This window comes from Xenopus laevis, chromosome 1L, assembly GCF_017654675.1.
Source record: "Xenopus laevis strain J_2021 chromosome 1L, Xenopus_laevis_v10.1, whole genome shotgun sequence".
Classification (NCBI taxonomy): domain Eukaryota; kingdom Metazoa; phylum Chordata; class Amphibia; order Anura; family Pipidae; genus Xenopus; species Xenopus laevis.
In genome coordinates, this window is record NC_054371.1 from 209,539,536 (window position 1) to 209,561,963 (window position 22,428).

The 22,428-nt window shown below is 38.5% G+C and overlaps 1 long non-coding RNA gene across 1 annotated transcript in view; it reads right to left on the reverse strand.

Moving 5' to 3' along the window:
* LOC121395567 overlaps window positions 1-22,428 on the reverse strand; it is a 43,501-nt gene that overhangs the window by 1,956 nt on the left and 19,117 nt on the right. The gene's annotated exons all lie outside the window — the stretch shown is intronic.

Sequence of the window (22,428 nt, forward strand, 5' to 3'; positions counted from 1 at the left end):
GATTATACCATCCAACAACATCACCAGAGTGACACCAATCAAACATGTCTGCATCATATAAACCCTTCTGCCAATAGAATCATAGGAACAAGAAATGATACCAGTCAATCTCTTTGCTTCATAGAAATGCACAGTTTAATGTAGCCAATCACAATGAAACCAAAAAATCATAGAGGCTGACGAATCCTTGGACTGTGATGCCGCTGCCAATAATACGCCACTGAGCTGAAACTGCTGCTGTTGCACCAGATAGAAGCAGAAGCCAAAACATCCTGTCAGCAATAACTACAGATCTCTCTCCTGTCAGCAAAGAATTATGGGTAAAAAAACCATTATTATGGGATATTTCCTGCCCCTTGAGAATTTTCTGGCGAAAAAAATACTTTTACGCCACTACATAGGTGGCGGTAAAAGTTTGCAAATATTCTGGCGTTAATTTTGTCTATAGCACATTTCGCTGTTTAGTAAACCAAGTGTTAAGGTGTACGTAGCGTTATTTTCAGCGAATGCGATAACTGGCGAACAATTATTCTTGCGCAAGAAAATTTGCAAATTTATATTTACCGCAGGTTAGTAAACTGGCGATAACATATTTGGCGAAAATTCTGTCTAGAAATTGTGCGAATATTTTTAACGCACTTTAGTAAACGGACCCCTTAGTCTAATTTTCTATTCAATATCAAAGTTCAGGTCACTAACCGCTCTCTGTTGGTGGTTCGGGTACTGCGCCCCCAACCGATTTTACTTTCACTTCCAAAAAAAATACTCTAGAAGGTCCCCATAGGCTAACATAGCACTTCGGCAGGTTTAATTTGGCGAAGTATTGAAGTCGAAGTTTTTTTTAAAGAGACAGTAGAATATTTGAATGATTTTACTTTGAATGAATTCGAAGTCGAAGTCGTAGTAACCTATTCGATGGTCGAAGTATCCAAAAAATTACTTCGAATCTCGAATTTTTTTACTTCCAAAATTCCCTCGAATTTCACTTCGACCCTTGATAAATCTGCCCCTGAATGTACTTGCACCAAAAGGGGCTGCCAGTGCCACTGTGCCTGCTCAGTCTCTCTGGATGAATCACATGCAGAGTGATATGAGAGAATTTTTCTATATATTTACAGACAAATATGTATATAGAATAAATTAATACTTTATCACGATAAGGAGTGTAGATACGTCTACTGACATACATAAAATGTTTGATCTTTTGATCCTGCTCCCAATTTCTGAGTGTCGATACAAAACTGATTTATATATAATGTGTATGTATGTACTGTATGTATATATATATATATATATAATGTGTATGTATGTACTGTATGTATATATATAATGTGTATGTATGTACTGTATGTATATATATATATATATATATATAATGTGTATGTATGTACTGTATGTATATATATATATAATGTGTATGTATGTACTGTATGTATATATATATATATATAATGTGTATGTATGTACTGTATGTATATATATATATATATATATAATGTGTATGTATGTACTGTATGTATATATATATATAATGTGTATGTATGTACTGTATGTATATTGCACACTCATGCTTTTGAAGCAACAAGCCTGCAATGAAGGTGTATGTTGTAGTTTCTGCTGATTTAGTAAAGGAGAAAAAGAAAACCAAGAAACTTCCTCTCCAAGGTTTGTGTCTCAGCTGTAAATGAAAAACAGCATATGCCCTCAGTGCATTACATCTGGTTAGTTTTAAAACTGTGACAAACTTGCCGCCAAGAGTAATTTGACTTTCGCCAACCCTGCCAGCCATAACTTGTCAGCACTGATCTACTGACGATTAATGGACTTGGGCAAAACAATCAGACTGTTTGGTCTGTTAGTTCAGCCATTTGGACTTTACCTCCCAACTTCAACCCCAGAGAACAAGACACCTGAGTGGACCCAAAACATCTCACAGTCCCCCTGGCAGGGATTAGAGGTGCAAATCAGCCGGATGAAATTTCCTTAATTAACAGCAGAGAGAGGAGAGGAGAGGGAAGGGGGGGGGGAGAAAAAAGGAGTGAAAAAGAAAACAATTGCACTGGATGTTTCGTTTACACATCTGGCCCTTTCCAAAAAATCATCTTATTCAAAAGAACTGTAATATGTTCCTCGTTTCGATGGCATATTATTTCTTTTACTTTAATGACTCTATTATTTTTACCAAGATCAGAAATCTGGATATTCCCCAACATGTGCTTTCTGTAGTGAATTGCCCTTGTTCCTCTGTGAGAAAATAAGGCTGAAAATTGGAATTTTAGGATGTGCCGTTGTAATCTACAGTATTACACGACCGTCGAAAGTAGCAGCAAATAAAGTTACATTTCTGCCAGGGTATCATTTGTCTTAATGCGCCGGAATAACTGTTCGAATGTCAAACTTCTAGACTGAAATGTCTGTGGTTAGAAAGGTGGATACCTGGACTATGGGGTAGATTTACTAAAGGGTGAAATGACTAACGATGGCGACGATTCGCCAGCGTCCGCAATTTCAGGCACTTTGCCGATTTACTAACAGGTGCAGGCGTAACTTCGCTAGCAAAAGACACAGATGCTAGTGGTCATTTGAACTCTATCCCCAGGCGAATTTTCGCTCTGGCGAATGGACGTTACCTCTTTCGCCAGACTTGCCTTCACCAGCTCAGACCAGGGGAAGTGCACTGGAGTGTATAGATCTTCCTCATTCTTCTGTTACTTACATCATATTTTTAGTGGAAAAAGTTTTGAAGTCCCAAAAAACGCTGGCGTCTATTCCTTTTTTCAGAGTGATAGCCTGCAAAAGTGCTTAAAATTTTTTTTTGGATACCCGGGTTCCCCCATACATTTTCTAACATATGGAACATAAACTATACACTGGGCTCATGTGTAGGACATTATAACAACTCTATTTTGTTTATTAAGGTTCCCTGGACTTGTGTAATGTAATGTATTTGCTGCAACATATACGTCTATTCAACTTTCAACATTTCCCACCGTATGCAAATTAGCCTGAGCGAACACCTCTAACGAAGTTGTGCAAGGCAGAATTGAACGCTAGCGCATCTTCGATTTGATTGCGGAAGTAACGCTACCAAAAATTCGCCAGAGATCGGCTCCCTGACCGCCACTTCGCATTTTAATAAATTAGCGTTGTCTAAGCGAGTTTTCACCTTGCAAAGTGTTGCGATGGCTGTGAAGCCGCCGCTGGCGATTTTTCGCCGCTTAGTAAATTGACCCCAATATCTTAATATTGGAATGGAATGTATAAGGAAAATAAAGGAGATGTTTACAGTTTATTTTATCTTCATACATGACCAGAAGTTGCCATATTTCTTTTCTCGGGGTAGACTTTAATAAGCATCTCTAGTGGTCATAGAAACAGTTCTATGGAAGTCTATGGAGAGCTGAGACATGTGTATTCACATATACACAAAAGCCAGAATGCTTGTACATTGGGCATGTAAGGGTATATTGAAAGATGGCTTTGTTTAAGTGCACTGCAAACATGAAATGGATGAATAATGTGATGTTTTCAGTAACATTATAACACATGCACTTAGCTCTCTCAATCTCTGTATTTTGTAGACTAAATCTCCAGACTGTAAGCCGTAGGTTGTTTGTAAGGTTGCTCTGTTTCAGTCTGATGCATTGTTTGAAGCCATTATTCATTCGCTTGTAGGGTGCTGTACAATTATGGGACCGTTACAAATAAACTCTTAACAGTAAAAATGACTTTGCTGGGTGTGCCACCATCAAACTGCCAAAACATGTAAAGTGTCACTTAAGCCTCCGCTAAGGAACAGACCAAACTGTTTAAGCAGACATTTCCTTCAACAGCAGTTTTGTTTTACAAGTCTGGGTCAGGGTGGCAATGAGTTGTTTGTGGACCTTGTTTTCAAAGCGAAACCAAAATATCACAAAGACTCAAGATCTGTGGATTGGTAAAATGTGGAAGATCATCTTGGGTATCAAGGGAGGAAGAATCAAAAAAACAAAAAGGAAGGAAGGCCAGAGGTCGGGTCATACAGCAAGAGAAGAAAACATTGATGTAAGAAGCGAGTATCCTTGTCGAGAGAAGGGTAAAGAAAGATCACCTCCCTTTCACCCTTGGCGTGTGTAGGCATTAGGCACAACTTGGTTTCCTTCCTAATGTTTTCTTTTCAGGAGAGCACTATGGGATTAAACTTCAGAGGTTGATTTCATGCTACGACTATACTATTCAAGACATATGACGACAAGAAAGAATAGAGAATAGTGATCGGTGAATAAATTCGCCTGGCGTCAATTTTCGACTAATTTTCACTAATTTTTTGGGAGAAATTCACCCATCAATAATAGAGAATGATGGTGTTCTGCATACATGACATTTAAGAAATATTTTAGTAGGACACTAAAAATGTTTGCCGTAGCTCGTAAAAGAGACTCTAGAGCAGGGATCCCCAACCTATTTTACCTGTAACAGTCCAGAGTTCACATTCCCATCTTCTTCACACAATCTGGTGAATCTGTCGGGTGTATAAACCCCCGGAGCAGCCTCCCTTTTCCTTTTGCTTACACTACATTTTCAAATTGTAACCCAGCTAACTGCCTCATCATCCTGATGCTGTTCTGTTCCCCCCACAATATCTAACCCCGCTAAGACTCCTCTCAAGATTATAAATCGACTGCAATGTTGAAATTTGTTGCTCTAGTGCTCGAACATGAGTCTCTAAAGTGGCTCACAACTGCCACAGAGGTAAGCAGTTTGGAACTCTTGCCCCAAATCTGCTTATATAAGTGGACTTGCAGCCTACAAGAGGCTCTGTTTGGCAGCAAACTTGGTTTTAATGCAATTAAAACTTACCTCCAAGCCAGGAATTCAGAAATAAGCATCACCTTGGAGACCACTGAGAGCAACATCCAAGGGATTGGAGAGCAACATGTTTCTCACAAGCCACTGGTTGGGGATCACTACTCTAGAGAACACAGTTGGATGTAGGAAGATGACACTGTTAATGGGTGGTAATACAATTCTTTCTTGACTTGGATGAAACTTACCTAGGGAGACTATGGTTACAATGATGGCTCAGGCAAGCAGGAATTAGTTATGTGCTTTAGGAATCTGGTCAATGACAATGACAACTGAGCCACTATCAGATAAAAATTGCCGAATTAATATTACATGGTGCCTATGTATACAAAATACTTTGGATGCTGCCTGTTTGATATCCCTTCCCTATTCTCTTACCTCCTCTAAACAACTTTTGTCTTCTTCTGGACTACTATTAATTTTTGCTTCAGCTCTAACTTCCATTGAAACCATCTTCTTCCACCAAATCACACACAATCTAGTCTCCTTTTGACTTCTACACTTTTTTTGTATCGTTCCACCTTTTAAAAGGTTTTTATAAGAAGTTTATGTAATTATTTATTTGCAAGACCTCTCTCTCTTTATAAAGAATTATCTTTTCATTTAAACGGTGCTATTTATCCCGTCATGCCGCTGATTTTCCTACACTCTCCTTTCCTATAAATCTTGAACATTACTTTTTGCCGTATGATAATATGAGGGCTTGACTGCGGCTTTGAAATAGATATTCTCAGCCAGAGCAGAACAGCTGCTCATTTAAAAATAGAAATGTGTCTGGGAATCCCTAGATTTAAAAAGAAAATAATAATAAAGTGGGAGTCGGATTGTGACTCAAAGCGCTACAATGATCCATCATTCACTAGATATCCTCTGTGCTGTGCGGCATGACACAAGAATTAGACTTTTGAAGCTTAACCACGGTTGTAAGTGGCAGGTGTGTGAGGGACATACTTTGGACTATTTTACTCTTTGTTTTTTTTTTTACTTCTTCCCGCCAGACTGCTGTAGACCATGGGAAAATCTTCTACAATAGGTTCTAGACAGTCTTAACTGCACCATGTCATTGTGTGTTAACGTGTTAAATTCCATGCTATGCTATTCATGTTTTAGATTTTTTTTTTCCAAAATATAACTATTGGTTTAAGCTAAAATTTGGTTGCAAAAAACTGTTTTGTGTTTTTTTTTTTTAACTAACAGGACTGTTAAGATCAGTTGTCTTTGTTGTTATCCCACGAGTTTGTATTTTCGATGACACAATAGTAAGAACACAATTGGCCACAGTTCTAAAGGATGCTGAAAATATGGCAAGAAACAAGGCAACAATGACCTGGCCTTTGGTTATTCCCAAGTGGCTCCACTTGAGCTGAGAAAGCAAAGGCTCGGAGCCACAGGCATGCTATACTCATCACTGCTTGCTCTTCAAAAGCATCAACATTCTGATGCTTCTGTTTGATGGGGCCACTAATTATTTTGTAGTTTGAAAGTGCTCAGTAATAGGCGTAAATGAGTAATTCAGTGAAATTTCCTTTTATCTGTCTTTCCATTTGATGTCTATACAGAGAAAGCCGGGGCTCCCCCAACACATCGGTCTGTTTCAGATACACAAGATTAAGTAGCAAGTGACATTCAAGACCAATTGGCCCACCCAGGAACAGTGAAATCAGGGAAAGGCTGTCAGATTCTGCCTTTTCTCCGTTAATCTGCAAGAGCTTCAGTGCTGCCAGGTTGCATCTCCTTCAAGAACCTTTCAAATAGTGTTGGTGTAGTTTTTCACGGTGCGGTAAAGCCACTTATTAACCCCCTCTGTTCAGCCGTGATATATTTAAAAAAAAAAAAAAGTTCTTTACAATCAATTCGAATTAGCGTCAATGTTTTAAAACAGAGGAATGCTGAATGTATCACATTGCCTCTAACCTTCTTAAGATCTTCTCTAGGAAGTTCTCCGACACTAGGACCTGGATGTCCAGGGGATTATGGGATTTGCATTAGTGCTTCAATGGAAACTCTGAATAGATCAGGACTGGGCTTATGGAAGGGGCATTTGCAGAGGACCTCAAACTCAGAGGGGGACCCTTAGAAAGGAAACGCCTTTGGTTGAAACACAAATTGCATATTATTTTATTGTAAATTTATTGTTTGTGCTCTTATTATAAATATTAAGGGGCAGATTTACTAAAGTGTGAAGTGGCAGATGCTAGCAACTTTTCACCAGAAATCACATCCGCAGGGACATCGACAATTCACTAACAGGCGCAGACGTCAATTTGATAGCGAAAGAGACCACCGCTATCGTTTGTTCGCGATTTTTCTCTCTGGCGAATGATCATTGCTCTACAAATTCACTAAATTGCGGAATTTACTGAACGTTACCTCTTTCACCAGAGTTTCTTTCGCCACCTCAGACCAGACGAACTGCTGAAACAAAGCTACATCTTCCTCAATCTGATGTCAGTGACATCATATCCTGTACCTCAGAAAGTCATAAAAAGTGTAAAAAAACGCAGGCGACTTTTCCATTTTTTAAGCGGGATTGCCTTCAAAAGTCTGAACTATTAAACACATTTGATGGGCCTGCCACATATATTTTGGGGTGGGCTCATGTATAGGTCTTTAGATGATCTCTTTTGTCTTTATTAAGCTCCCTTGGACGTTTGTAATAAAAAGTCGACACTTCAAGCATTTACAGCAACATCTCTAAGAAAGACGTGTATACGACTTTTATGTGCCTCCTCTAGTTAAATTGACCTAAGTGTAAGATTACAAGCGACTTTTTGCTAGGCACAAACAAATGCTACCGAATCTTCGCTATAAAATGCTCTCACTGAAGAAGTATCGCTAGCGAAAAAGTTGCCAGCGTTCGGCACCCAGGACACAACTTTGCGTTTCAGTGAATTATTGTAGTGGTAATGAATTTGCACCTGGCGAAGTGGTGCGAAGTAGTGTGAAGTGTGCGAAGCGGTTGCTGGCGACAATTCGTACTTTAGAGAATCTGCCCCTAAGAGTGAACTGTAGTGCCCATTACCTCTCATCAACTAAAGATGTTGGGAGTTGCAGTTATCAGCTGGAGGGATAAAGCCTAGACATCCTTCGTGCATTGACCAGGGCCAGCTCTTCCATACCATTGGTTGAGAGTGTCTGTTTGAAAGAATGTTTAAACGTTTGTGCTGGCAAGTGTTTGAGTCAGTGTGTGTGTGGATTAAGGTGTGGGCATTATTGGTTTGTGGGTCGACAAAAAATCAACCCATTCCTGACCCAAACCCGCCTGGCACTTCTATTTATAGGCCTGTAGCAGAACCACCCATCTCTGATGCCACAATAGGGGGCAGGGCAGGTGCACCCATAAATAGACACTGCCGGAAGAAGCCGGCACAAGAAGGTCGAGGGCGGGGATAAGGCAAGAAACAGTTCAACCCAAAACAACCCACGACGTGCAAACTGTGTACGGAAGTTGGCCCAAACCACAGGTTTCAGTCTGGGCCGCACATCACTAGTGGGAGTCAGCGTGTGACTGATTGATGATATGTGGGGTCAGTCAGCATATATATATTTATATAAGTGTGTTAGTCAGGATATGTGGGGGAAGTAGTCAGCAAATGTGTATTATTCAGTTCAATGCCTGTAACAGGGGGTGTCAGCCAGTGTCTTTGTGCGCCAATGTGTGAAAGTCTCAAGTCTGTTATTCACTCTGGGTCTGTGCAATTATTAAAGCCTCAGACAGCACAAACTCAGGACAGATAAACCCTAATTATACCTCAGTCTCATCAGCTGTGGCTTAGTCACAACTCCCAGAACCTCTGGTGGTGCAAGTTCCTCTCCAGGCCAACAGGTTGGACATTTCTACTGCACTTATACATTTACTATAATATATCTGAAAAATAGCAAGTATACTTTTTGGAAAATCCTCCCCCCAACCCGACTGGGAGCCCTCTCTGCCGTGCACTAAATCTGGCTTTGAGCTTTCTGCTCGGTATTTAAAGGGAGCCCAGTGCCAAAATAAAAATGTGTTCCTATTCTGGTGCTGTGCCAGCCCTATCCAATGATCAAAGCCTGCCAGTCAGTTTGGTAGTTGGAATCTGTGTTAGGTACCAAGAATAACAGGAGTTATCAGGTTTCTTACATTTGTCAGTGGTCCACACACTTCAGCACTGCTTGGTCAAGAGATGCTGAGTCTCCGAAAACCCTTATTGTGCTGGCGCTCTGTTATCTAGTCATTCAGCTTTGTATAAACAGCAGATTATTTGCTGTACTGATGTACTCATCTTTAGCATTTTACAGTTTAGAAAACACTTCTGTTACTCCTGAGGCATGAATCTGTGCACCAGACTATTATCCCACTGTTACTATAGGCACCATCTCTCCCTACTATACCTGCTATCCCACAGTCACACTCCCTTCCCAGAGACTATTATCCCCTGTTACTATAGACACCACCTCTCCCTACTATACCTGCTATCCCACAGTCACACTCCCTTCCCAGAGACTATTATCCACTGTTACTATAGGCACCATCTCTCCCTACTATACCTGCTATCCCACAGTCACACTCCCTTCCCAGAGACTATTATCCCACTGTTACTATAGGCACCATCTCTCCCTACTATACCTGCTATCCCACAGTCACACTCCCTTCCCAGAGACTATAATCCCACTGTTACTATAGGCACCATCTCTCCCTACTATACCTGCTATCCCACAGTCACTCTCCCTTCCCAGAGACTATAATCCCACTGTTACTATAGGCACCATCTCTCCCTACTATACCTGCTATCCCACAGCCACAGTCCCTTCCCAGAGACTGTTATCCACTGTTACTATAGGCACCATCTCTCCCTACTATACCTGCTATTCCACAGTCACACTCCCTTCCCAGAGACTATTATCCCACTGTACACATGCCATCACTTCTATAGAGAATGCTGTTCAGTCATGTTATATGTTGAGGCATTTATTTCATGCCGAAAGGATTCCGGCAGTTCACAAATGATTCAAGGCTTTACATTCTGTTCTTAGCTGCAGCATAGTTTTTTGTAAGTTTTGTTCTAAACAGAGGCAAAATAAGCTCAGATATATTCTGAAACTTTTTAGTTTCAATTGCCCTTTTTTATTGGTGATAGCGCCATTAATTAAACTTCTCAGAGTCAGAGAACCATTTTGCAATGGGACATGTCAGTATTCCCTAAATAACATGGTTGGAGCTATAAAGCTGTGCTTGGGGTGGGCAAATATATTATTGGCTAAAACTTATTGTAAGCTGTATCTCCAGCCAATCTGGTTCATGCAAAGAACCTATGCCTAGTAGTATCTAGAGATGAAAATAATATCGGGTACATGGGTGTTTGTAGGTGGGATGTCAAGAGATTCTATTTTTAAAAACAGCATAGATATGTCAGTATCACTTCAAGATTCTCTGAGGCTATTAACAGTGCTACTGAACAGATCCACACAAAGATAAATACATGCAATACAAGATACAATAGCTGAAGAGTAGAGTAGGAAGTACATTGTATGACTTTGATACTTACATTTAAGTACAGTAAGAGGGTTCAAGGTTAGAAATACTTAAAGTTACAGCACTGTGGCTGGAAGAAAGTCACATCCAATCAGAATAATACCAGTAACAGTACTTCTCAGCCAGAACCACACAATGTCAATAGCATTGTAATAGCATAGCCAATGAGTAGGGTAGAAATGGACATTATTTTGCGGCATACTTGCAACTTAAGTGCAGTAAGAGGGTTTAAGGTTAGAAGGACTTAAGCATTACAGTACTCTGGCTGGAAAAAATTGCAACCAATCAGAATGATGTCAGTAACAGTGCTACTTTGCCAGAACCACTAAAAGATACAATAGCCAATGAATAGGGCAGGATATGACATTTATAGTTGCATACTTGCAAGTTGAGTACAGTAAGAGGCGTTAAGGTTAATACAAGTTAGAAGTAACAGTACTGTGGCTAGACTGTTGGTCTTATCCAATCAGAATAATATCAGTAACAGTTGGTCTTATCCAATCAGAATAATATCAGTAACAGTGCTACTTTTCCAGAAACACAAAATGGTACAAAAGTTGATGAGTAGAGTAGAGAAGGACATTGTATGGTGGGATACTTGTAAATTAAGTACAGTAAGGGTTTAAAGGGGTTATTCACCTTTGAGTTAACTTTTAGTATTATATAGAGAGTGATATTTGAAGACAATTTGCAGTTGGTTTTCATTTTTTATTATTTGTGGTTTTTGAGTTATTTAGCGTTGAGTTTTTCAGCAGCTCTCCAGTTTGCAATTTCAGCAATCAGATTGTTAGGGTTCAAATTAAATAAATTACTTAGAATAGTCCATTTTATAACACACTTAAAGTTAATTTAAAGGTGAACCCCCCCCTTTAAGGTTAGAATGACTTACAGATGACAGTAATGTGGTTGAACGAAAGTTGTATCCAATGAGAATGATGTCAGTAACAATGTTCATGATCTGGAACAGCACAAAGAGAAGTTAGCCAGAGTGGGAGGTAGGGAAGGAAACCAAATGGGAACGCACGGTTGACAATAACAGTTAGTGAATGAAAAGGGTAATTCAAATAAAATGAGGTTTACTAGATAATCATTTTAAATAGCTTTTCTTATTGTAAAAAGATGGATTGGTAATATATATAAATATATACTTGGATGCCATTCTTTCAGTCTGTAAAGCACAGGCAAATACAGTGCGTTGGCCTAGAGCATACACAGTTTACTTATCCTTACCCTTAAAATAATACAAAGTTTGCATTCAGATGATCTTCAGCAAATGCAGATTTGAAACAGCCTTTGAGTTTGAGAAAGCCTTTAAGCTGTGTGTGGATCCCTTTTTTAACTGTCAGTTCTCTAATCTCCTGCAAATCCCCACATATAAATACATGGCTAGCAATGAAGGAGAACATCTGTATCAACATAGATCTGTCACGGCGAATATGACATGATCTAGTGTGTTGTTGCAAAACATTAGGGCTATGTGGAGACGAGGAAGCTTGAGGCACATGCTCATTTATGGTGGGAGAAGTCAAACTCATTCCCATATATAAATGTACGCTGGAATCTACAGATTGAAATACAAAGCAGGCATGCAGAAGCAGATCAAAGGGAAATGTTTCTGGGATTATAATGTATTTTTATTGGATGATTTCACATGATGGGGATATAGAAATTTTTGACAAGAGGTTAATATTATTGAATTAGAATAACTTAGGACAATAGGGATTTCAGCATATATGTAAGACTCTGCTGGGACTTGAGCCAGGGACTTTTGGGTTTCTGGCTCCATGTTATAACCATTGGGATGGGTGAGCAGCTAGCAGGCTTGCTCTTTATCCATCACCTGGCCTTCCATCCTATTCCCAGCAGCAGCCTTATTGGTGGGTTGGGGTCAGCCAATTAGAGCTGACCCTGCCCTATATAAAGACAGCCCTCCTCACTGCTGGTGCCTCATCATTGGCCTAACTTGAGTACTGAGGAACTATGTCTGGCTCTCATTCCCTGCTCTTGCCCCTGTCTGCTCCTTGCCTTGTCTAGTTTCTATTCTGTTCTCCACTCTTGTGGTTCCTGCTTCTAGTCTCTCCTTGACCTGCTCCTGGTTCTGTTCCTGTCTTTTCTGGTCCTGAATGTCTTGCTCCAGTCCTCCTGCTCATCCACCATCCTGACCTGGTTCTTCACCCGCACCATCCTGCTCCTGTCCTGTCACTGACCTAGTCCTAACTTTAAGCCCTCATCACCCTGTTCCAGTATCAGCTCCTACCTGAAGTACTTGCCTTCCTTTCTCTCTCTTTCTCCTTAGCGCCCCCTACCTATCCATGACAATATACAGCCATAATTACGAACATCCTTGAATTCATTTATATTTGTCAGTGCTAACATTATACTTTCTCACAGAATGTTTTCCAATGAAACTGCCCCATTTTATGTACATGTAATTTAATACAGAGATGTATTAAGGCCTTGGGCACCGGACCTCAGCTCCGCCCCCTTATCCTGCAGTCTGAGCATGTGCAAATGGCCTGCTGAACATGCACTGATCACATACGGTGAAGGTACCATCCCAACCACTCAGCTGTGCTGCCCGATTTAGCCAAGTATCAGGTGGTGAGCTGGGTTGGGGGTTCTGTATGAATTTTATTGAAGAGAAACAATGGATCAGTCAAAAATGAAGAGTTTATGTCTACATAAAACTCTATAGGAAAGGGCATTGCTGTATTTCATAGTGTACTGGATGATGAGTTACCAGATAATTAATCCCATAGCTGTATAAGGGCGGAGACACACGCTCAGATTGGGGGAGATTAGTCACTCAGCGACAAATCTCCTCTTCTTCGGGCGACTAATCTGCCTCCCACCGGCTACAATGTAAATCGACGGCAGGATGGCACTCGGAGCACTTCGTTTTCCGAAGTCGCCTCACGACGAAACTTCAGGCGACTTCAGAAAATTACGATTTACATTTTAGCAGGCAGAAGTTCCAGGTGATTAGTGGCCCCGAAGAAGAGGCGATTAATCGCCGGGCAACTAAATCTCCCCGAATCTGAGCGTGTCTCTGCCCTAAGCGATTCTTACAATAAGTAGGGAGTGCTTACTCATCTTGTTAAAGTGGCAAGTTTCAAATCCAATAATAGACACATAGCCATATTTAGAGAAGAGGGGGACCTTGCGGTGCAGAAAGGGAAAAAAAATCTTATGAAAAATAAATATACTGCAAGATGTTGTTTGCATAAGTATTCCATTCCCATAATTGTTTGTACAAAATGACAAGGAAATTTTTAAACGTTTTGTGCTTTTTCAGTTTAGGGGTATTTCCTATGGGGGTAAATGTATATTGCTTTTGCAGAACAACACAAGCCTTCTGAATATTCCTAAATTGGGATTTTTTTAATGCATGTCTCTGTTTAATAATTTATTGCAAAGTCTAATAATTTTTTTTTTTAATTTTTGTTCAATGATTTCACCTTTATCTTTATGTACTGTTTGAATGAAAATTAAATATTGATATGTCCACATATGTTAAAAAAGAAAAATGTACATAGTTCTTACTTTTTCACATGACTTTATATATGATTAGTTATACTCTGTGACATGTACAGTTAATAGCCCATAAGAGTACTGTAGCCCCACAAAACTCTACACTTGTAAAAGGTTGAAGAAGACACTTGGAAGACTATCGTGAACCAAACTTCTTTTTTATTCAAATGAAGCAATTTACTGCTAGGATTCCCCTCTAGTAGGCTTAACTTTCCATAGCAAGGCTACTGTCCATGTCTATCTCACTGCCCAAAAGGCCACCTCCCTCCTGTTACTTTTTTTTGTGCTTTTCTCAACCAACTTTATGAACAAAATGAATTTCCTTACAAATATTTCAGAACAATTCAAAACATCTTTGCAAACAAATATATTAAAATGTAATTCTTTAGTACATTTTTAAAAAGTTTTCAGAAATTTGACAAAAATGTGGAAATTTGCAATATCCTATCTCCGACATGCTCTTTGACAGAAAGACAAAATCTCATATATATTAATGATATGGATTGTCTAAATAGTTTGATATCATATTTGCATAGTGGCATGTAGAGAATCTGAAATATGAATAGTGCATGACTTATATCATAAATTACACTTTGGACACTGCAAACAATACACACTTAGCTGAATAGTTTTCTGGGTAGAACTAGTGCCTCAAATGTCCCTTATCAATTTTCACTTGAACTTTATTTCTTTATATATTTATTTTAATGTTTGTTACCCTGTCGGTACTAGCAATGTATTGTAAAATTTACAAAGAGATTATATATATATATATATATATATATATATATATATATATATATATATATATATATATATATATATATATATATATATATGTAAATATGTATCTGTAAAAACACAATAGAAAAAAAGATAAATATACCGGTACTATCCATTAGAAAACTCCCTAATAACAATTCTCTAGGGGGGTTATTTATCACAGTCCAAATTTATCTCATTATTTCTATTAAAAAAGTCCGACCAACTCCGAATTGACGATTCGACCTTATATATCATAGAAAAGCTCCGTAAAATCTGAAAAATTTAATTTTCCTGCCAAATTCCAGATTTTCCCACCAAAAAAAAAACAGATTTTCCCACTAAAATCTGACTTTTGGTGCCAAAATTAAAAAAAAATAGGATTTTGGGCAGAAACTCAGCGCAGACCATGATATTGAAATGGGAGCTTTGCCATTGACTTCTGCAGGACCCCGACAGCTTGGAGATGGTGGATTTTCAGATTCTGAGTTTTTTTTCAGCCTCAGGATATACTAAATTAAAAAAAAAACTGATTTTTTTTATCAAATTTTTTTAAAATTTTTCATGCTTTTTGCATTTGGAGTTTGATAAATAACCCCCTAGGTGTAGTGGAGTACTACTTGGAGTATCTTTTTTTATCCTTTTGATAAAGACTTTTATGGGAACTTCCAGTTTCTTCATTATCAAGTAGGAAAAGTTATTTTTCCGTCCTATTGAGATATTTTAAGAATCAATGTACTGGAAAAAAGAATTGGAATTCATCCCCTAGGGCAAATTATTTCTGCATATTACTCTAAATCTATTTTCATCCATGAAGATATGATGTTCCTTATAGGTTGGCCTGCCACTGTGGGTTTATTTTCACATCTGATGTACTTTTTTCCATCATGCATTATGGTGTTAGTCACCTCTGTGAAAGCTTGTGTACACAGTGTTCCACAAATAAATATACAGACATTCAGAAATATATAATGAAAGGTGAATTTGTAAAAGTCGGCAATGAACAGATGTTAAGTTGATGAGTATTTCTGCTCTACGTTCATTTGTATTCTTTTTCACGCATTGGCGGTAGTGACCTAAAAAACTGAATTGATATTTGAACTCATTATAAACGTATATCATGGCATATCCCTTCTTTGTGCTTAAATTGTACTTAATTATGCATTTAGACGTGCGTTTGGTACCTGTGTGTTTGGAGAAGGAATTCAGATTAGTTCACACACACAACCGCATGCCGATTGCCATTTAAGGACTTAACATGTGTCTCCATAGACCTCAATGCAAGCTAAACAAATCACACACAGAAAATACAGCAAGAGTTTAAACATAATTGTTACATAATGCAACTCAAAGCAAGTGCATGTGTGTCTGTGTGTATTTCTTGCCATAGAGCATATAGGCAAGGTTTACCCAAGTCCAGTAGTAACCTATAGCAACCAATATGCAGTTTACTTCTAGTGCAGTTATACAGTAAAAACGAGTTTTTTTTCAAAACGCATCAGTTAATAGTGCTGCTCCAGCAGAATTCGGCACTGAAATCCATTTCTCAAAAGAGCAAACAGATTTTTTTATATTTAATTTTGAAATCAGACATTGGGGCTAGACATATGTCAGTTTACCAGCTGCCCCCAGTCATGTGACTTGTGCTCTGATAAACTGCAAGTTGGAGTGATATCACCTCCTCCCTTTCCCCCCAGCACCTAACAACAGAACAATGGGAAGGTAACCAGATAGCAACTCCCTAACACAAGATAACAGCTGCCTGGTGGATCTAAGAACAGCACTCAATAGTAAAATCCAGGTCCCACTGAGACACATTCCGTTACATTGAGTAGGAGAAACAACAGCCTCTCAGAAAGCAGTTCCATCCTAAAGTGCTGGTTCTTTCTGAAAGCACATGACCAGGCAAAATTACCTGAGATGCACCTACACCAATATTATAAATTAAAAAAAATAAATAAACTTGCTTGAATGAAATTTTATATTGTAGAGTGAATTATTTGCAGTGTAAACAGAGTAATTTAGAAATAAAAACTACACCATACAAATCCATGACAAAATCCCTTTAAGTCCATTCATAAGTCTTTAAATGGTGGCTTCTATGGATGATGATCAAAAAGAATACTGGTTTTTACAGACCCTTATATTGTAAGCAACACTGGGGCAGATAATACATAAACACAAAGGCAGCAGAATATGCTGGTATTAAATAACACAAGAAAAATAATAATGGCTGTATGTATATAATGAATATTGAATATATATATATATATATATATATATATATATATATAGATATATATATATATATTGAATAAGCCAGTTCTAAATGCAGTTTAAAAACAAAATCACAAAACATCCAGAGAGACTGAACACAGATTATATGGGTTACCTAACGCCGAGCTGTCCAGACGAACGAATCAGACAACAACATTTAATAATATACAATAAAATACATTTACAGGCACACCAGAATATATTTTTTCCACGATAGTTTTCATTCAGCCTATTAAATATTTAGGGACAAACATTTCCAGGAAGTATGAATCACACCATGAAGTCAATCGTGTAACTGTTTGTTTTTTTTTAACTTTAATCAATAATAGAATAAATACAACAGGATAATAATTGGGTTTGGAAGAAGCACAGCAGAAAAATCATTCTACTGCCAAATCCACTCATCAGTCTTCAATACTAAAAATCTTGGTTGAGTTCCTAGTTTTTCAGATATTAGAAGGTTGCTCCTCTAATTCATTTAGGCTTGTGAGGGCACATTGGAGCTCTGATATAGGAGCAACTTTGAATATATGTTGGTGACAGTGTTTTCCTGGAGTTTCAGGGCCATAATATTATTTTACTGTGCGACTATGTAAATTCCAGATACTGGAACACGTATTTGAGCCCTCACTTTCTTTATCAATGATTCTTGATTGAAATATTCTTAATTGGGAAGCAATATAAGATATGGTGGGATGGTTAATGGCTGGGTAAAATGAGAAGGTGGAGGCTCATGGAGGTCCACTCTCCAGCACCCTGGACAGCAGACCCATATTACCAATCCTCTTCCAGAACATGAAAAGTAAAATGCAGAAATGATGAAAGTTAAATATTGGAAAAATATTTAACTACCTTTTAGCAATGTGATCCGTTATTGTTGTTCAATTATTCACAGTAATTATAAAAACATTTAGGGGCCCATTTACTTAGTTTGAGTGAAGGAATAGAAGAAAAAAAACTTAGAATTTAGAATATTTTTTTTGGCTACTTCGGCCATCGAATGGGCTACTTCGACCTTCGACTACGACTTCTAAACGAACGATTCGAACTAAAAATCGTTAGACTATTCGACCATTTGATAGTCAAAGTACTGTCTCTTTAAGTAAAAACTTCGACCCCCTAGTTCGCCACCTAAAAGCTACCAAAGTCAATGTTAGCCTATGGGGAAGGTCCCCATAGGCTTCCTAAGTATTTTTAGGTCAAAGAAAAATCTTTCAATCGATGGATTAAAACGATTAAATCCTTCTAAATTCAATCCTTCGATATTCGAAGGGTTTAACTTCAACAGTCGAATGTCGAGGGTTAATTAACCCTCGATATTCGACCTTAAGTAAATTTGCCCCTTAGTTTTTTTAACCAGAAAGTTTTTACTGAAAACGACCCCCGACAACTAGAATTTTTTTAAAAACTCAATCTTTGATAAAAACTCCCTTAGTATTGCTTGTAAGTCCCTAACGTTAAATCCAGGGTTGAAAAATGACTCTGGGCATCCATTCCTGCAAATAACTTTCTTTTTTTTCCAAAAAATGGATTATTGGCTGGACAGTCACCAACTTCCATGCCAGAAATACTACATTTTGCTGAACAAATTGGCACCTACAAAAGATTGGTCCTAAGGATAAAATAGTTCACATACAGCTTGAATGAATTTGGACAAAAAAAATCCATGTGATTTTAAAATTGCCTTTGTATAGTAATTACCCATTTAGCAATATTTATGCGAGATCTAGAGGCATTTAAAAACACACACTGTCCTCCAAAAAGTTATGTGTGTGTTTTTATATAGAAGGGTAGTATTGTAAGAAGGGATGCACTGAATCCAGGATTTGGCCATGATTATGACTTTTTGAGCAGGATTTGGATTCAACCAAATCCAAATGTCTGACTGAACTGAATCTGATTTCTTAAAATCAAGTGACTTTTCATCACACAAACAAGGAAGAGGAAAAATTAATTGAGTAATACACCACTTTTAGCATCCACTAGCACTGGGGAGTGGTTCAATTATCTGTGAGTGTTACCTCTATGCCAATGAGAATGCAAAACATCTAACGAAAAAGCTAATCCAGAAGTGATAGAGTAGGGTAGGCAGCAGTGGACTGGGGGGGTTCTGGGGCCTATTGGAGTTGATGTCTTATGGACTTGCTAACACCCCCAGTCCCCTGCCCCAACTGCAACACCCTTCACCTGGGCACGCACCTTATTTTATCTTATTCCGGCCACAACCAGGTCAGGGTGTGGTAAGGTTGCAGTGCCCAAGGCTGGGAGCAAGTCTGGGTTTATTCCCCCAACCCAGCCTGACCCTGAGCGTAGCTAGTAGCACAATCTAAAGCTGACCATAGACGCAAAGAATTGATCATACGAATCTCCGGTTTGTACGATTTTCGGGCCGTGTGTAAAGTGTAATTTTTCGTGAGATGGAGATCAGTTGATCGAAATCGGCTAGTGATAATATCGCTACATGTATTGCCGTTCTGACGATATCAGAGGGAGACTGTCACCAGCTTTGGTCAAACATAACTTTCGTACAATTGCCGTCAGGGGCAGAACATCGTCTGTTCTTTTACTACTTTATTTGATCTGAATGGTTAGTGGCAGGTCTGGAGATGGCACAGAACGATCGTTCATCCGATATGAAGTAAAATCTACACATCTAGGGCCAGCTTAAGGCTTCATTGTGAAAACCATTCAGTTTGTATTATCTGAGAGTGAGATTAAAGTTCTGTGTGATGTTCATTAGGCGTACTATCAATAACAATAACTTACCTATCCTGAAATGCAGCAGAACACCTCTCTATTAAAATATTTTGGATATGGGAGAGCATTTAGCTAAAGCTGGGGATTTTGATGGCAGATAGAGTAACTACAGCTAGTCTGTAGACTGATCCAGCATTTAAACAGAAAGCTTCTCTGTAAATGCTATTTACATCATAAAATCTACAATCAGAAGAAAGCATACATTATTCTCAGGCATTACACTTTAATCTCTGAAAATGAACGTATGTGTTTTTACAATAAACAATTTAATCACACGCTCCTTGATAGGTTTGAGTTTATTTCCACCTCAGACGAGGAGAGAAATTATAATCACACTAACAATGCTTATATAACCTGGTATAACATAAACACGTCTTAATAAACCATTCCCTCTTTAAAAACCTAACATTTCTTCAAGCATTAAGATGCAAGGCCAGAATCCTGGGGCCATCTCCATTCACTTGCCCTCCCTGCTGTTGACTGGACTACACCCAACATTCTTGTGCTGTCAGGGAAATGCTGGAATTTGAGCCCATGGGGCCCCTAATGCAACAGGGCACTTAGGAATATGCCCAACCTACTCTCTGCTAAAACTGGCTTTTTCCAAATGTTCTGTGCCTTTCAAGGTACCGTTTCTATTCTTTCTCCCCTCATTGTTTTTTTTGTTTTATTTAACTTGAGCTCAGATAACCCCCTAGAAAGCATTGTGTGCCTGTCCCTAAACATTCATTACCCACCCCTTTTTGCTGATAACGGGTAGAATAAAAATATGAAAATATTATTATTTTAGGTACTAGTTACTTACGGAGTCTTACATGAGATCTCCTTTGAGGGTATCTTCCATAAGACAGACAGTAGGGTATTAAAGACTTGAGGTGGCGTTAGATTCACCCCTACAACTGGAAAAAAAGAGGAGAATGTTCATCTAGGGCTTGGACTGGGGGGTCATAGAGTGATTAATACAGGACTGTGGACTAAGGGAATGAATCAAAGCAAGTTGTAGTGGTCCCAGTTATTCTACAGAAGACAGTTAAGGCTCTGTAGAGCCTTGCAGCAGTCAGAAGGGGAAATTTGCCCTTGGAAGTCATCTGGAAGAACCTGATAAGGAGTGATCCCCAACCAGTGGCTCATGAGGAACATGTTGCTCACCAACTCCTTGGATGTTGCTCCCATTGGCCTCATAGAAGGTGTACTGACAAACAGAGACTACTGTTGGTTGCCAGTCCACATAAGGGGCTACCAAGAGTCAACCACAGCCCATAATTGGTACCCCCAGGAACATTTTGCATGCTTGTGTTACTCTCCAATTTTCTTTACATTTGAATGTGACTCCTGGGTAAAAAAGGTTGGGAATACCTATAATAAGGTTTCAGAGTGAGACCCACCTTTTTCACATTTCTAGTAGTTTCCCTTGTGTTTTATGTGTGGCTGATACAGAAAGTATTGAGATGGATTCAATGTGTAATTTTTTTATTTGCATTTTTATTACAGTGCTGGTAGTAGTGGAGTACTGAAAGAACTTGTAGTTGTGAAGTACTGAAAGAACTTGTAGTAGTGAAGTACTGAAAGAACTTGTAGTAGTGGAGTACTGAAAGAACTTGTAGTAGTGGAGTACTGAAAGAACTTGTAGTAGTGGAGTACTGAAAGAACTTGTAGTAGTGGAGTACTGAAAGAACTTGTAGTTGTGAAGTACTGAAAGAACTTGTAGTAGTGGAGTACTGAAAGAACTTGTAGTAGTGGAGTACTGAAAGAACTTGTAGTAGTGGAGTACTGAAAGAACTTGTAGTTGTGAAGTACTGAAAGAACTTGTAGTAGTGGAGTACTGAAAGAACTTGTAGTAGTGGAGTACTGAAAGAACTTGTAGTTGTGAAGTACTGAAAGAACTTGTAGTAGTGGAGTACTGAAAGAACTTGTAGTAGTGGAGTACTGAAAGAACTTGTAGTAGTGGAGTACTGAAAGAACTTGTAAATGTTTTTGCCTTCTGCTGTTTCATTGTTATTAGTTGTAACTCTCCATTAATTTATTATTTCTTCTCGGTGCACAACAACTTCTGCTATGTGTATAACTGTATTATTACGTTTGTGATGAAACAAGTATGTTAGAGGTCTTTGTAGTGGACCTTCATATCTTTCTATGGCATTATTTAGTTCCTCTTGAGCACCTCTTGTGTAATGTAAACAAACGGAACTTGCCAAGTGCTTTCTCACAAGTTAACATTTCCATCCTCTTAATTCATTTTGACACCTTTCTTTGGTTGCTTTCCAGATCCAAATTGCTTTTTTTTTTTAAAATCATACCCAAACCTGAACTGTTTACCCAGAGATTTAAGAAAAATCAAAGTTACACTTTCCTTTTTATCCATCGATGTTCTTTTAAATGGATGCCAGGATTTTGTTACATTCTCCTTGTAGTTCATGAAGGTAAACTATTTATTTTTCCTGACCTGAATAAGAGAAATGCTTTATTATCATTGTGCCAGTCTCTGCTTACAATATTGAACTCTTTTTGCTTAATTAGAAGGAGGGTATTTATAGTATATAGTCCACCTTCAGACATTACAGAAGGTTAGTTTCCAAGCCTATATGAAATATACCAAATATTTTACTCACCTATCCCACTCAACTACATGTGAGCAAATGCATACCGGTATATGGGATTATGTAATGAAATACACATGTATTCAAATTTGAGTTTTGCTGTGAAAAGAATTAAAACATTTGAATGTGGGACTTACTGATCACGTGTTT